The 15711-nt window shown below is 44.5% G+C and overlaps 1 pseudogene; it reads left to right on the top strand.

The window, feature by feature from the left end:
- The window catches only part of LOC111972079 (DNA-directed RNA polymerase, mitochondrial-like), a 39721-nt pseudogene that overhangs the window by 17906 nt on the left and 6104 nt on the right, over positions 1-15711 (top strand).

Below are 15711 nucleotides of genomic sequence, written 5' to 3'. Positions count from 1 at the left end.
AACATGACATAGACTGACCAGGTTAAAGCTATGATCCCTTATTGATGTCACTTGTTAAATCCACTTCAATAAGTGTAGATGAAGGTGAAGAGACAGGTTAAAGAAGGGTTTTTAAGCCTTGAGACAGGGATTGTGTGTGTGTGACATTCAGAGGGTGAATGGGCAAGACAAAAGATTTAAGTGCCTTTGAACGGGGTGTGGTATTAGGTGCCAGGTGCACCGGTTTGTGTCAAGAACTGCAACGCTGCTGTTTTTTTTCACGCTCAACAGTTTCCCGTGTGTATCAAGAATGGTCCACCACTCAAAGGACATCCAGCTAACTTATCACAACTGTGGGAAGCATTGGAGTCAATATGGGCCAGCATCCCTGTGGAACGCTTTTGACACCTTGTGTGCAACTCAATATTAGGGAGGTGTTCCTAATGTTTTGTACACTCAATGCATATACTGTGTCTCTGTTGGTTCAATTCTTATTTTTCTGAGTGGTATCAAATTGTCTGAGCTGGTTGACAAATTATATGAACGTTCTAACGTTTAATTTGGCGTTCTGTGTTTGGACCCTTCAGGTAAAGCCCACTGCATCCCAGCAGTATGTTGGACCTTGACTCGTTTAGACCTCTGATGTATCTAGAGTTCTAAAGTCAGGTTTATTTAGCATCTTTGTAGCGTGATATCAAATGTAATGCTATAAAATACAGATGATCCTAATAATGTTGATATTTGTCAGAGTCTGTCTAACTTGCCATCCAGTGGGGAGTCTCTCCACATCCTGGCCAAGGAGCTGGGAAACAGGGTCCACAACAAGTTCTGCATCCGCCTGAAGAGCCACAACCAGATGGTGGAAGCTGGAGTCGGATTATAGCTCTGGTCCCTCCCTGCTGGGGGACAATACCCAATGGCCCCACACGGTGATGGTGGAGCTGGGCACCTACCTGGTGGACCTCATGGTCAAGCACATGAAGGTGAACAGCGACATCCTCAACCCTGCCTATGACAGGAAGTTCATCCCTGTCCTCTACCACATGTATACTTTCCGCAGTAACAAACAGGTAAATCGTACACTACATTTTGAAGTGATTTATGCCAGTAATTTTTTTCATCAGATTTCCAAGGCTTCGGGTCATTTTCGTGACATCTCATTTTGGTGTCATGACTTAGTCTTCACATTGATATTTTATGAGCGAAATCAGTTAGTGCAGCAGTGAGAAGGTGCCATAACATAACAGGCTACCTTGGTTTTGGAAAGGGCTGTCTGTTATAGCTGCTATGTCTGTCCCTTCAGCTCTCCTCTCACAGCCCAGCTCCCTCATATTATTCTCTGCCTGCACGGTCCGGGCTCATAAGCATATGAATAATAAAACCGCTTTCCCTGCAAGAGTGGACGGCGGTGCAGTTGACTAAAAGCCAATTTATGCTTCGTCTGTAAATGTGGTCAGAGGCTCCGTATGGAGGGTGTGATGCAGTTGCTCCGTACCACATCGCTGTGTGCCTCCCACATTTGTTTATAATGCGGAGGGCTCCGTATCACTCCGCATTGACTTGATTGGTTGACGGGAGGTCCTGTATAAACACAAACTCACTTCCTTGACAATTTTCTTCACAACAGCTCTACTCAACAGCTCTACGAAGCGTAATAATTATGAATTCCCTGACTTCTGTACAGGATGTGTCACTGTATATGCTGCACAGCCAATGCAGATGTCGGATTGACCATGCAGCGCATTTAAGATGTGTGGCTTCCGAAATAATCACTTTTTTTACTGTCCCCTTAATTGGCTGGCTGATTGACTGCTCTGGGATAACTGACAAGGAAATGAAGACACTTTCTATTTTGTCCTCTGAGCCTCGTTCCTGGTGTAAAAGAAGTGCCTGCCGGCATCCTAATCCGCTGTGGGTTTCAAAGCTGGCCTCTGGCCACTCCTCCCTCTGCTGTGCTGGCTCAGGGGGGTAGAGGGTAGGGCAGCAGGGGTGCAGCCTAATGATTTTTACAGCATGCAGAGTTGTTAGGCTGCACAATGCTTCTCTCATTTATTTTTCATGGAATATCTGCTTGGTTGATGGACTGGATTTGTTATATCTCTGGTTGAAGGACTGAATCTGTTGTCTCTGTGTGTGTTAGACTACACTGTTGGTTTATACAGTATGTTTTCTACAATGCTGTGTCTCTGTGGGTTTGGTTGGTGAAACCTTTCAGGTAGTAGCTAATTAGTCTCCGGCTGTCACACGTGATTAAAACTGCTATGAACCAGTTGCCTTAGCTGGTAACCACAGTATTTACATCATCACAATTACACTTAGTCAGGAAATAAATCAGCCGCATGCGCTCTCCACCAGAAGCCATGGTTAATGTGGTGGCGTTGTCACAGCAAATAAGGCTGCCTGTTTTACTGAAGCTTAATTAAAACGTTCAGCTCTGCTTTTGAGCAGACATTTGATTGGACTGGTACTGTACCTGTGTTTTTGTATTTCATGTATTTAATTGGATCTCTCGTGTTGTGATTGGCTGCAGGTCGGCTTCATCAAGCCGCACCCCATCCTAACACAGATGCAGCAGGAAGCCATGGAGACCACGCTGACCTTTGACTCCTACGTGATGCCCATGCTGTGCCCGCCCATGCCCTGGACCTCGGCCAAGTTCGGCGCCTACCTCCTCACCCCCACCAAGATGATGCGCACGGTGGTTGGCGCCAACCAGCATGAGATCCTGCTGGAGAAGTGCCAAGATGCTGACCTGCATGCCGTGCTTGACTCCCTCAACCAGTTGGGCAACGCGGCCTGGAGGATCAACCAGCCCCTGCATGCCGTGCTTGACTCCCTCAACTCAGCGTGGCAACGCGGCCTGGAGGATCAACCAGCCCCTGCATGCCGTGCTTGACTCCCTCAACCAGTTGGGCAACGCGGCCTGGAGGATCAACCAGCCCCTGCATGCCGTGCTTGACTCCCTCAACCAGTGGGCAACGCGGCCTGGAGGTCAACCAGCCCTGCATGCCGTGCTTGACTCCCTCAACCAGCTGGGCAACGCGGCCTGGAGGATCAACCAGCCCCTGCATGCCGTGCTTGACTCCCTCAACCAGCTGGGCAACGCGGCCTGGAGGATCAACCAGCCCCCTGCATGCCGTGCTTGACTCCCTCAACCAGCTGGGCAACGCGGCCTGGAGGATCAACCAGCCCCTGCATGCCGTGCTTGACTCCCTCAACCAGCTGGGCAACGCGGCCTGGAGGATCAACCAGCCCCTGCTGGACATCATCATCTCCATCTTCAACGATAAGGGCAATGAGAAGCTGGACGTCCCGCCGCCCAACTCCGAGGCCCCCAAGATCCTCCGCTACAGCCAGCAGGACTTGGCCACCTACTCCTGAAGAGGGAGCTGATCATGGCTAAGAAGAAGTGCAGTGAGATGCCTCAGGATGGATGCCCTCTATAAACTCTCCATCGCCAACCACAGGTCTTCTGGTTCCCCCACAACATGGACTTCCGCGGGCGGACGTACCCGTGCCCGCCCTACTTCAACCACCTGGGCAGCGATGTGACCAGGGCCATCCTGGTGTCTGCGGAGGGGAAGCGCCTGAGGCCGGGCGGTCTGAAATGGCTGAAGATCCACCTGTTCAACCTGACAGGCTTGAAGAAACGCAGCTCGCTGGCCGGCAGGTTGGAGTACGCCAACACAATCATGGACGACATCCTGGACTCTGGAGACAACCACCTCAACGTCAGTCTGCTAACAATGTGTCCTGTTTGTTATCATACTGTTACAGCTCATAGATTGTGGTTGTAATATTCTACCCACTGAGAGATAATCTAACCATTGATCTGTGGTATCTGATACTGTATTGTCTGTGGTTGTGTGTGTGTTTCCACGGCAGGGTAAGAAGTGGTGGCAGAATGCAGATGAACCCTGGCAAGCCTTGGCCTGCTGTATGGAGATAGCCAACGCTGTCAGATCACCTGACCCCACACACTTCATCTCCCACTTTCCTGTACATCAGGTAATGACACTGACCTCTAACCCCCACCCCTTGACCCTCCATTTAGATCTGAAAGGATTAGATAGGTATATACAATACGGTCATAGCTCCATATTACCCTCTGAATAGGTGAAAGTTTTGCTATATTGCATACTCCTAGGGTCTAGGGGTCCATTTTGTTTAGCTCCCCTCTAAAGGTTCTCCAATTTACAACCTCTTAACAGGCGGTGTCTCACTTACGCGCTATACTGTTATTTTAGAGGCCTCATCAAAGTTAACAAGGCAACAGCTCCCCTGACACCATTTTGGTGAAATGGTTGTTTTGTCACTTGACTTTGTGCTCAGTCACTGCCCTGTCTGGTCCATCCTAAACGGTGTGTTCAGACATCAGTTAACCTTTCTGTTGGTTGGGCTCTAGCTATGTAGAGCTGAGCAGCTCATTGACCTCGTCTGTCTGTGCTTCTTCAGGACTCATCCATGGCCTCGATTAAGCTTTTATTTGCCACCCCAATAAAAGTGTCTTATTTATATTTCTCTCGTCACTCCCTCCTTCCTCCCCTCAGGATGGTTCGTGTAATGGTCTCCAGCACTACGCAGCCCTGGGTCGGGACGTGATCGGTGCCACCTCTGTGAACCTAATTCCCTGTGAGGTGCCCCAGGATGTCTACAGCGGGGTGGCACAGCAGGTCAGTCAGCCTGGGCACCAGAGGGCGCCAGTGGGCAGTGGCGGGGAGATTGTATTGCTCTGCCCCTACCACCTATAATGTAGAATTAACACACAAGGTCGAAACAGTTGCTGAAATCCGTAGTTTATCAATTAATAAATAATGTTGTACTTGAAGAGTGTCTCATTATCGAGCTTGCTTCTTTATTTATCTGGGTGGTTGGATACCTAGTGAACAACAGTGTACTTTTTCCTTTGCACTTAGCACAGTCTACAATAACAGCACCTGCTCTCCTCAGACTAGTCAGAGCAGGCTTTACTTTACCTCTCACCCCAGGCCTCCCTGAGCCCCAGTCCCTGCAGCGCAGAAGGCACAGCCCAAGGATTTTGCGCTGACCAAGCTACATATTTTAGAATGGAGACAATTTGAGCCTGTTGATTTAAGCACCGGTGAGAGCGGAGAGCCACCCCTGAGGAACGCTTATTAGAAATCAGATGATGAAATCAGCTCCGCTCTGAGTCTTGGAGGACAAACACCTCCAGTACATACAGGGCACCAATCATCAAGGCAACAATGTTTACAGGAAGGATACACCTGGTGTGTCTTTAAGGTGATTGCAGTTCATTGATTTAGACTGTTCACTTGTAGAACTACTACAGCAGGTTCTGTACAGGCTATACAGCAAACTGCTGCTAAAGCCACTGGCCCGTTGAGTCAGATGTGTGATAACTGTGTCATTCACTGACAGTCTAAATCAATGTACTGTCTGCAGCACAATGTGGTTCTCTTATGCTCCCATGTTATGCTATGGGACTGTCAGAGTTAATGTATGATACTCTTGAGTCCGTGCGGTTCCCTTTGGACAAGATGACAGTCAGACTGTGTTTGGTGCTCTGTGTGTTTTCTAGGTGGAGGAGTTCCGTGCGCGGGACTCAGAGAAGGGTCTGAAGATCGCCCAGGTGCTGGAGGGCTTCATCAGCAGGAAGGTGGTGAAGCAGACTGTGATGACGGTGGTGCACGGCGTGACGCGCTACGGAGGACGCCTCCAGATAGAGAAGAGGCTCAAGGAGGTCGATGACTTCCCCAAGGTACGGCCTACCAGTCATCTATGTAATTGTTGGTTTTTGATGTGACTAGCTGTGGCCTTTCTGGATGAATAGTATCACATAATTATCTCCTATAACATACAACTGTGTTACGAGAAATGTGACACGTGCCATACTGACGGCTGTGAGACGTCTTAAACTGTATCTGTCTATATTAGCCATTGATTTTATTATTCTTTAGCTACGTCACATAAGCACACAGACCTATTATAATACGGTAGTAACCTAATCTTATAATGTGTGTTTCCCGTCTAACAGCCAGGGAAATTGTCTCATTAGTTGAACAGGGAATCTGGGAACAATGTAATGGGACATTTTTATTACTGTGAAAACCGCCTTATCCCATTGAAATGCAGTTGTTTGGCAGCCATATTGGAAAAAGGCTTCTGTGGGGTTAGAGTGAATTCTGTGATATACCTGTATCTACAAATCTTTTTAAAACGCTGTTTATTTTTTAAATCTTTATTTAACTAGACAAGTCAGTTAAGAACAAACTCTTATTTTCAATGACGGCCTAGGAACAGTAGGTTAACTGCCTTGTTCAGGGGCAGACCGACAGAATTTTACCTTGTCAGCTCAGGAATTTGATCTTGCAACCTTTCGGTTACTAGTCCAAAGCTCTAACCACTAGGCTACCTGCCGCCCCAATGTGACGTTCACAAAGCACTGTAATGTGACGTTCATACTTCTGATATCCATTTAGTTGAGCGCAGCAATATCATCATGAATTTATACCTTTTCTTTTCAGTCGAATTTTACACCAAAATCGTTTATCTATAAAAATGGTGATGGTCATAACCTACTGCAGCCATGCTCAATAGGCGGACCGCAGGCCGGATCCAGACCCCACAATGGGGTCAATACGATTCGGTTCGGGATTCGACTCCTGGTATCATATGAACATACATGTAAAATTGCAGGCAATATGTAACTTTTTGGGGGACACGACCAGTTCTTAACTGACTTGCCTAGTTAAATAAATACATTCTCATTGAATGCAAGTCTAAGAAGCGACAGATCTGTTCTATGTGCGCTATTTCTATGCTTCCCATTAAGTTTCATTTTTGAGTCTTTTACTTTCAGTTTTGTACACCATCTTCAAGCAGCTGAAAATACAATATTTTTGGTTATGGAAAATATATTTCACAACGGTTTAGATGGTACAATGATTCTCTACACTATACTTGCTTGTTTTGTCACAAACTACATTTAGGCGAACTATTAGAATTGCAGCAACCAGGAAATGTCAGAGCGATTTCTGCATAGTGCATCTTTAAAACTGCAAATGTTTTCTCTTTGCAAACAAGAGGGGTGTGAACAGTTCGGGGTTGCGAGGTGGCGGTTTGTTACCCCCCCTATTCAAATCAACCCAGGAATTATTTTATGGAACAGCACATAATTTACCTTGTGGGGTTCCTCTGGATTCTGTGCTTGGTCTTTTACTCATTTCGATTATGTGCCTATAAATAAATATACATGTGTTGCATTTGGATATATGTATTGTCCTGCCATTGAGATTGTGTTGTGATTGCAGGAGTACGTATGGGATGCCTCTCACTACCTGGTCCAACAGGTGTTCAGCAGTCTGAAGGAGATGTTCACCGGCACCAGAGATCCAGGTACCCTGCGTTGACACACATTACTAATATATCCATTTACCTGCTGCATATACCAGCTCCACAGTTGACCCAGCACTTATTATTAACGACTATAGTTTGCTTTACTATTAGCACAGTAGCCGTGCTCGTTCATCATATGCATTAAATGCTCATACTCATGCATTAAAACCATTAGAGAAAGAATGATCCGGGTAGCTTTACGGTGAGGGCACACAGCCCCAGCTCAAATGAAATATTCCCCCTTCATCTTGCTCCAGCTCCCGGTTCGTCTCTAAATTGGTCAGGTCCTGCTGGGTCTACACAGCAGTCTCAAGAAGAGCGCAGCGGTGGCTAGATACAGTACATGATCAATCCCTCTCTCTTCCCCTCCTCCCTGTACCTGGCTGGGAGTTCCTGGATGAAGGAGGGGGAGAGGAGAGGTAGGATGATTAGGAGGGGAAAGAGGGCCAGAAAGCAGGCAGACAGTCTGATTAATGGGCCAGCTTTGGGCCTGCCTGCTAGCTGGGTCGTGTGGCTCAGTTGGGAGAGCATGGCACTTGTAATGCCAGGGTTGTGGATTCGATTGCCATGGGGACCAGTATAAAAATGTACAAACTCACTACTTTAAGTCTCTGGATAAGAGCGTCTGATAAATGACTAAAATGTGAAATGTAAATATTAGTCTCCTACACTGAGGCTGTGGATGAGGACCTCTAGGACTCTAATGCTCTCTCTTGAATGGAAGTGATATATGTCAGGCTCAGCAACAGCCAGGCCAGCACTGTTCTGTTATATCTATGCTAGAGTTATATTGTCTGCAAGCAACAACGTTCCACCTGTTTCTTTGAAAACTCTCCATTTGTTTGCACGGATAGATATAATCACGGAAGAAACTGCATCTAAGTTTAAACTGATCATACTTCCAAGCTGCTGAGAGAATGTAATGTGTCTATATTCTCACATTTTCCTAAATTTCACAAACATCTTTATTTGAGCACAAATGTACTGTGGGTGATGGAAGTGAATTGAATCCCCTAGCTCTGTGTATCTACAGTAGCTGGCAGCAGAGGAGTAGAATGCTGTGACCTGTGAGTGGTGTTTCAAGTATCCTACTTTCACTCAGTAGCTACCTCTCCTTCCATTGGCTGACCCGTGGCGGTGCACTCTGTTTCAGGACTGGCTGACGGAGAGCGCCAGGCTCATCGCTAAATCGGGCAACACGGTGGAGTGGGTGACGCCCCTGGGCCTGCCCATCATTCAACCCTACCACCGGACCCGGACGCAGATGGTAAAACTAAATGTCGCTTACTCAAGATGTTGCTTAGTTAGAGCACAGAGAAGCATGAAAGTAACTCTCCAGTGTTTCCAGATATCTGGATATTAGATATCTAATATAACCTAAATTAATGACAATATAAAAAAAGGTATTTAAGTATGTTCTAAAGCAGCTTTTCTGTGTTGGAATGGTGTGGGCGTACTTCAACAACAGCATGGTATGGGCGTCTAATGGTCATTAAAAATATTCATGCGAGTAGGCCGCTGATTGGCCAGCTCATCCTCCATAAGGAAATAGTAAGCATTTTTGAAACTGTCTGTTTGAGATACAAGTTTGAGGTGGGGTTTTTGAAGTGTTTTTGTTTTCTCCAATGTATGCTTTGACCACATACGAGTATAGGATGAGTCAACAACATTATTTGGCTATGAGTTAACAGAATATTAACTTTTAAGTCTTTCACTGGACAGTTGAACGTCTTACACCCAAGCAGCGAGCCTTCCTTTTTTGTCCCGCTACACTTGTCCACAGTAACGTTACCCTGTACCGCTGCGCTGGTATACGAGCGCGTACATGTCAAACATAGTCCATTTCAAAGGGAAATATGAGAGTATTTATACATTATATGTTTTATAGCTTAATCAATCTGGCTGTGGTCACCATTAATGCCAGTCACATGTCCACTGGAGAGATCATGAAAATAACAAGCAAACTAAGGTCCCTTTTCCCCCTAATTGACCCACCTGGCAGACAGCTTATTGTTTGGCTATTGGTGTGTCTTGAACTGGTAGAGGGGCCTGAAAGCAGTAACCAATTACAGGGCTCTCTTCACCTCACTTGACCTCTGCTGACAGACAGGGGGAGGAAACCTCTGAAAGCTCCATCTCTCAAGTTATCCTCGGCACTTCAGGTCTCTATCAGCTGTTTCCTGGCCTGTCTCTGTCCCGGCTCAGTGCACTGCCACCTTGAGCAGGGCACCTCGCTCCTCTACTGTTCTGTGTGTGTGTGTGTGTTTCTGTATAAGCACTTTGTGACATCTGCTGATGTAAAAATGGCTTTAGAAATTGATTTGAAAGTGATGGGCTCCATTTTTCACCTCAGCCTGGTCAAAAGCCTCTCTTCTGTGACAGTGCCTAAAGTTGCTAGCGGTGTGTTTCTGCTCTGTCAATAGATGTTGTTGAGATATTGAGCACTAGTTAGAATCACTCCTAGGGGTCAAACTCTTTCTTAACATGTCTCAGTAGGCTTGTATTTAGCATACTAGCTCAAGTCAGGTTTTTACCAGTAATGAATGTCCTATTGTCATGTCTGTTACCTCTGAGCACTTGTAGGTCAATCAGAGGCATTCAATTAAAATGGACTCCACATTAATTTGATCTTCCATCAATTTGTTAGAAATAAGGACCAATTTGGGTGGTGGAAGTCTAATCCTAATCCAGTGTCCCCACCACAATTTCATTGAGTGAAATGACATCATCAAACCTACCTGACTCACTCATGTCCTCCCTTTTCCCCTCATGTCTGCTGCGGCTGAAGAGTACCATCCAGGACCTAAGTCTCCAGATCACCCATGACTCTAAACAGTAAGTTCTTCTCCATCCCACTGTTTTCCACCAGCTGCCTTATCTGCTTGGTCTGTTTCACTAGCGTTCCCGGAAATCTCGCAATGTTGTACCTCTGGGTTTAGGAACTCTGTGGCATGATGCTTCTTCATTGTCTCTGTGTGAATATCTGGGCTCTACAGTGCGACCATTTTACTCATGTGCCTAAAAATAGATGTGTGCGAACTGAAAAAGTAGCGTGAGCACATGTGTGAGTTGTCATACAGCATATAGCAAAAACATCCTGCCGTAACTATTTTCAAACTATTTCTGCTGTTTTGTTTTATAGCTGGTAGCTAATCACACAAAAAATCACATAAATAAGAATGATTTCTTATTTCTATGCAAAGAACTACGTAGAGTCCCATATATCCCACCTCGCACAGCAACAGTGCCTGGGTCACTGAGTGAAACACTGAAATATGTTTTTTTTTAGAAGCGCACAGGAATAGAAGTTGATATAATTTACACTAAAGTCTACTAAAGTGTGAATTTATCCTTGTATTTCTTAGCTATTTACATCATTTGTTCACTAGGTTGTTCAATGTTAGTTTGAGCTTGCTCAACTGCTACAAGCAAAGATGGACCTCTCAGACAGACATGCGAATCCCACGTTACCAAGGTAAAGGCCCGCACCTTAAAGGGGGAGATGAACATTTTTGTCTCACCCAGGTGACTCAAATGTACTTTCGTTGTGCTCCTAAATGTGGTCCTTGTTAAAAATGTCAGCGTAGAGCCTTGAATTTGCACATGTCATGTAGCCTAAGCGTTAATGATGAGTCAAAATCCACTTAGCCTTATTATTTTTTTCTGGTATATTCATTGATTTTCTTTCGCATTAAATATAGCAGCTCCCTTTTGAGCGTTAAGCTGTTTAATAGTTTTATTCATATCGGCCACAGAAAGCGAGATCACACAGTGATCCGGAACAACAGGGGCATTTATGCAAGACTCAGTGTTATTTTCTTCGACACGAGTATAAAAGGCATTTAGCTCGTTTGGGAGTTCTGCGTCACTGTGCATTTCACGGCTGGGTTTCCCTTTGTAATCCGTTATTGTCTTCAAGTGTCGGAGCCGGAGGAAAATGTCCATCGGAGGTCGTAGCGGGCTTTCTTGTATGCGTCCGTGTCCCATTCCTTGTAAGCGGCCCGTGACTGATGTGGTAAAGTCCTCAATGGACATTTACATTTCTCCAACCTTTCAGTTGGAAGACAGTAGCCAAAACAGCTGCAAAGACGGCAATATGTTTTCCTTTCTCGCCCACACCCAATTAGCTGTGGGCTTACACAGGACATCTAAAGGAAGTGGAAGTATAGAGTGCAGTTGTGTTTGCGAGCTGCCTTTATCAGTTGAACATCAGATTTTTTCCCCTTTGTTATTAATTCATACTGACCTACCTGTGCACTGATCCGTGGACTAAGACACTGGCTTTTCAGGTGCTTGCGTCATCAGGTGCTTGTGACTTAATTGTGTGTGGGTGCACGAGAGAGACCCACTATATGTGTGTGACTGTGCGCTTTCTCTGTGAACAACTGTTTTTTGTTTTCTGTCCACAGGAAGCCAGACACAGTGAAACAGAAGAATGCCTTCCCTCCTAACTTCATCCACTTTCTGGACTCCACACACATGATGCTGACTGCTCTCTACTGCTACAGGTACACTAAGTACTGACCTCTCACCTCAGAGGACGGACCTCTGATCACATTCCCTACCACACTCTATCACCATTCAGCTGATGCACTGTCTGCTCTCAAGACCCATCTGAATAACAATTTCTGTTTGATCCCATAAACTGTTGTCATAGTATGTCACGTTGATTCAAATCTCAGTATGTCTCACAGGCTGTGTAACCTCATATTACCGTGTCCAATTTCCACCACGATTACCTTCCACGGCGTCTAGCCCTATGTCTCATGTTTCTACTCTGTGTGCTCCTCTAGCGCCGGCCTGACGTTCGTGTCCGTCCACGACTGCTTCTGGACCCACGCCCTTACAGTCGACACGATGAACAAGGTACTTTAGTACAGTACAATCCTCACCTTCATTACTGTGACTTTTACGGTCTTAGCACACAGCTCCCCTGTATCCTACCTTTTTATAGGCCTTCCCTGATGTCAATTACTTTACACCACTGTCTGCCTGGCCCTTAATACATGCCGTTACAGCTATTGGCAGGCAGCGCCATATGTCCCGGTGTTGCGTCCTATCACAGAGGGCCCTTACGGAGTGGCTGTGTTTCCCTGCCCCTCAGGACATCGAGGTGTCAACAAGAGTAAATGGTTTCCACTAGATAACACAGCCACAAAGTCTAAATTTACTATATCGTCAAAAAATTCTGAAAACAAAGAGTTTATTTAAGCTTAGATTTAGGCTTAAGGTTAGCAATGTGGTTAAGGTTAGGTCTAAAATCAGATTTTAAGAAGAAAAATTGTACGAATAGGCAAGATTTAGGACTTTGTGGCTGTGTTAACTAGTGATGACCAGACTATTGAGATGCTCCGGTTCTATATTGAGATGCTCCGGTTCTATAAAGATCCAACCTGTCTGAATTACCATAATGGCATTTCTGTATGAATTTTGTGAAGAAAAGAGCTTCCAACTGTTATTTCTTCATCCAATCTCCAGTGATTAGTATTGAAGAGGTTATTTCACAGTATTGTTATTTCTTGTCATGTTTAAATCTGTGCTCTTCCCTAATTTCATAGCCAATTGAACAAACAAAATAACTAGGTCAGCACCTCAACATATGACATGGGATTTTATTACCCCTTAAAGATGCACTCCAGAATCTGAAACAACTAAATTTGTCACGAATTGGATTTGTAACATATCATATGAATTGAAGATTCATTGAACAACAAAAATAAGAAATTCAGGATGTAACATATCACGCTAAATGGATGACGTACTGTAGTACACAATTTGATAACGTAGTACACACAAAACGTGGCCCACTTTTGGCTCGTGACCACCACCTTCGGAACTACTGGCTGAAATATTACAAAAGTTTGAGTGCATCTTTAGGTCATTCTTCAGGAATGCATTAAATTGGTCCTGACCCGACAGCAGTAATGATTGGCACCAATCACTCTAGCTAGTCTTCTATCCCCTCCCTCCTCCTTTTCCACCTCTGCTTCTCTCCCCCTGTCAGTGTTGAATAGAGCGGTTGGTTGCGTGTTGGGAGTTTAGTAGAGTGGCTGAGCATGTTGTGCTCTCTTGGGTTGCCAGGTTTGCCGGGAGCAGTTTGTGGCACTGCACAGCCAGCCCATCCTTCAAGAGCTGTCCAACTTCCTACTGCAGAAATACTGCTCTGGGCTATCGTAAGTTTCTACAACACACACTTACACACAAACTAGACCACTGGCCCACCTCACTGGCAGAGCAGTTTGGTTTAATTTGCATTTAAGATAAGAACCAGACAGGAAAAGTTAAAACCCCCCACACTTTTATATAAATAAACATCATACTATTTTATCTCAGAATGTATGTCACTGTGCATATTTACTGAATACGTTGCTCAACAAAAAGTACATACAATGGCACCGACAATCCCACTGCCTCTCAGCCATGTATGCATAAAACAGCGTTCCCCAAACGTAAGGAGTCACGTCGCCTGATTTTAAAATAGGGTTGTGAGAGAAACTTAAATATATATTTTAAATCAAGCTTGGTTCTTAGAACCGGGAGTAACCTACGGTAGCGGTTAAATCTGTTTGTAATGAACACAGCGTATTCAGTTTTCTTCCTTCAAATGTGCCCACATAAAAAAATACTCTAGTGCTGAGTATGACCTCCGTGTTGCACTGTTAAAAACTGAGTCCAGAATAGACCTGCTTGTTGAAAACTTAGTTTAGTTTATTCTAGTTCAGAATAAAAAAATATGTATTCTATTTTAAACAGCAACAGTTCCAACCTAGATTTTCTTTCAACAATAATTTCTACAGTAAGATGTACACTGAATTTTTCTTCTGTACTGATACTTACACCCTGCCCAAACCGGCTGCGTGCGTGCGCCATTGTGCGCTATCGTGCATAAATGTATTTTGCCCCCCCACACCAAACGCGATCACCACACGCAGGTTAAATTATCAAAACAAACTCTGAACCAATGACATTAATTTGGGGACAGGCCGAAAAGCATTAAACATGTATGGCAATTTAGCTAGTTAGCTTGCACTTGCTAGCTAACGTTAATTTGTCCTATTTAGCTAGCTTGCTGTTGCTAGCTAATTTGTCCTGGGATATAAACATTGAGTTGTTATTTTACCTGAAATGCACAAGGATCTCTACTCCGACAATTAATCCACACATAAAACGGCCAACCGAATCGTTTCTAGTCATCTCTCCTCCTTCCAGGCTTTTTCATCGTTTAAATTATATGGTGATCGCATCTAAACTTTCATTGTATGACCACGACTACCGGCAAAACAGTTCGTCTTTCTATCACCCACGTGGGTATAACCAATGAGGAGATGGCACGTGGGTACCTGCTTCTATAAACCAATGGGGAGATGGGAGAGGCAGGACTTGCAGCGCGATCTGCGTCAGAAATAGGAACGACATCTATTTTAGCCCTTGGTGTCGCAGACGCTCGTTGGCGCGCGCAAGCAGTGTGGGTGCAATAATTGAATAACATGGATTTCTAAATTTATTTTGCGACGCTCGCGCACGCGACGTGTCCGGTCTGGTCAGCATGTTAGGGTTGCACTATCAAAAAGCCTGTGTGTGTGTTCTGTTACTCATCTGTGTGATGTGATCAATCCGTTTATTCCAGTTCAGAATTAAATTATTTATTGTATTTTAACAGCAACAGTTCCAACCTAGGCAGGTTGAGTGTTTTTAATGGGGGGAAATAAACATGAATATATATTTATATGAATTTTTCATTTCATTGTTATTTGTTTTTGTCTATATTGCATTTGTTTTAGGCATAAGGGCAATGAAATGTATCGATATATACATATAGTCCCAGGAAAACACCACATTTCTAATTTGGGTCCCAGGCTGAAAAAGTTTAAGAACCCCTGCTATAGAGTATTCACTAGTGTTTTTGCAGACTTTACTGTAGTATTCACTGTAGTGTATACTGTAGTATTTACAGTTAACTATAATATAAATACTGTAGTAAAATAACTATTATATACTAGAGATGCACCGATATTACATTTTTAGCCGATAACGATATCTGATATTTTCCTTGCCCCCCAAAAAACGATACCGATAACCAATTATATATATATATATATATATATTTGTGATCTTTTAAGCGTTCTAGTACAGTTAAATAGTTGAAACACACACACATGCTGACCAAATTAGTTTGTTGGCATTTACGTATGTCCCCATTACCAGTAAAACATCATTAAAACCCATTTCTTTCACTTACCTGCTGTGCTGTTTCCTTGTTAATTTGTTCAGTCTCAACCAGGATTTCATCATACATATCAATCAGTGAAGTTTCAGCTCTGTTCGTGGCCTCTCTTCCTCGGTGCGCACTGTCAG

This window comes from Salvelinus sp. IW2-2015, linkage group LG13, assembly GCF_002910315.2.
Source record: "Salvelinus sp. IW2-2015 linkage group LG13, ASM291031v2, whole genome shotgun sequence".
Classification (NCBI taxonomy): domain Eukaryota; kingdom Metazoa; phylum Chordata; class Actinopteri; order Salmoniformes; family Salmonidae; genus Salvelinus; species Salvelinus sp. IW2-2015.
The sequence above is the reverse complement of the archived record's forward strand: the minus strand, read 5'-3'. Positions and strand labels throughout refer to the sequence as shown.